The sequence below is a fragment of the Charadrius vociferus genome, unplaced genomic scaffold, assembly GCF_000708025.1.
Source record: "Charadrius vociferus isolate BGI_N301 unplaced genomic scaffold, ASM70802v2 scaffold356, whole genome shotgun sequence".
NCBI lineage: Eukaryota > Metazoa > Chordata > Aves > Charadriiformes > Charadriidae > Charadrius > Charadrius vociferus.
The window spans coordinates 1855311-1857163 of record NW_009648717.1 but is presented as its reverse complement, the minus strand read 5'-3'; positions in this window follow the sequence as shown (position 1 = coordinate 1857163).

The window sequence follows — 1853 nt, the reverse complement described above, 5'->3', positions numbered from 1 at the left end:
GGCCGGCGGGAAGCTCGAGCCCGGGGCAGCCGCGAGGGGACTTCTGCCCCTCTCAGGTGCGTTACTCGAGTACGGCACAAACAGCGATTTCCATGTCATGGAGATGTCAAGGTTTCGCAGTGGCGACAGAAGGACTGACCTTTCCAGAGAGACAAACCAAGCTCGTCCCTGCCGACCCCGCTTACCTTGTTTGGACCAAGGCGCCAGCTCGTGCGGAAAGAAAGAAAAGACACTCGTCCTGCTTTGTGAAGTTTTATTAGCAAATCAGAATAACAAATATATGTTATTTTTGACAGTCTGCACTATTTCCAAGTACATAAAAATCAGTATTTCTCTTAATAAAAATATAGGCACACAGATTTTAAAACATCACCACTAAAATAACAATAAAAACAGTCTTATCTTAATAAAAATACTTGCTTTTTTCAGACTATCACTTTTCTCCAGGTTCCTTACTGCTCAAAAATACACAGAAAAGAGATTTTTCTCCCCCACCAAGGTAAATTCTGTAACATAAATTGTTCTACTGAAGTGTACTACATCTCTTTTCCCCCACCCCGCTCTTTTTTTTTTTTTTGTGTGTGTGTGTGTGTCCTTAATAAAAGGAACCTCCGGGTTGTTCCTCAAAACCCACTAATGGTAAGGCATGAAACTAACCTCCACACTGAGGTGTCCGCCACTGCTGTAAACAGAGTTTAATTAGACTATGACTCCCTGAAGCAGGGCTGAATTTCCACCTCAGTGGAAGAGATAAGGAGATAAACACAGAGGACACCACATTTGGAAAAAAACACAGTAAAACTTCCTAAACAAATCACAAACACTAGTCCTGAGAACAAGAGATTACACGCTCACAGCATGCTCCTATCTGGAACAGTCAGGGAATAGTTTGGCTTGACATGAGTGCTGCTTGTTGTGGTTTCAGTGCAATGAATGCCACATCACTCGGGAGCCACGTGAGGCTACGAAACGACTGAGTGCAGTAGAGAAAGGCCAACCCTGCTGCTCTCCCGTGACTACGCTGGCGCTCCTGTCCTTAGCTGACCTGTGCAGAAAGATGACTGAAGACCAAACGCCATGAGCTGTCTGTAATGTCTTTGTTAAAACACCACCTCACATCTTTTATTCATGTCAAATTAATAAGCTGGAGCTTACGGCTTCACATTGCCTTCCATTCCTCCGCCTTTCTGCCGCATCCCATTTTGCTCAATAGTTGCTACGATTTTACGTAAGAATGACCTCATCTCTGGGACAGCACAATTCTGATGGAACAACCTAACAGCTATTTTAACCAAGGCTTAATTTTCAGAAGTGTGATGAATGTACATATCCCAAAATATCTAATTTGGAAACTGAAGATGTTTTGAAACTCCAGGAATTCAGAAAAATACCACTGGCTCCAAGTTTATTTGGTTTTCCATAGCCCAGGGAATGAACTAATGGTAATGCATGGGACAGGGAAAGCAGGAAGCAAAATTTGGTAGGTAAGCTGGGCAGCTTTTTTTCCAAATATATATTTTAGTGTTCTATTTATGAAAGATTCCCTCCAGACACTGAAACAATTGTTTTCCCATTACTGCTTCCTTTTAATATATACACTACTACAGGATACTATACATTTTGAGGATTCTGCCTCAAAAATTACACAGAAAGCTCAGAAATAAACCTTTTAATTGAATGCAAAGAGAAGCCCATGCCCTGCTCCCTATCCCTTGACCAGGCACGTGTCAGCAGCTATAGCAGCACAAGACATGAAATAAAAGAAAATTAAATAAATAGTATCAAAATGCAGTGCCATACTTGCTGAAACATTCATTCTCCTGCTTCCACAACTCCTATACCTACATTCTCTT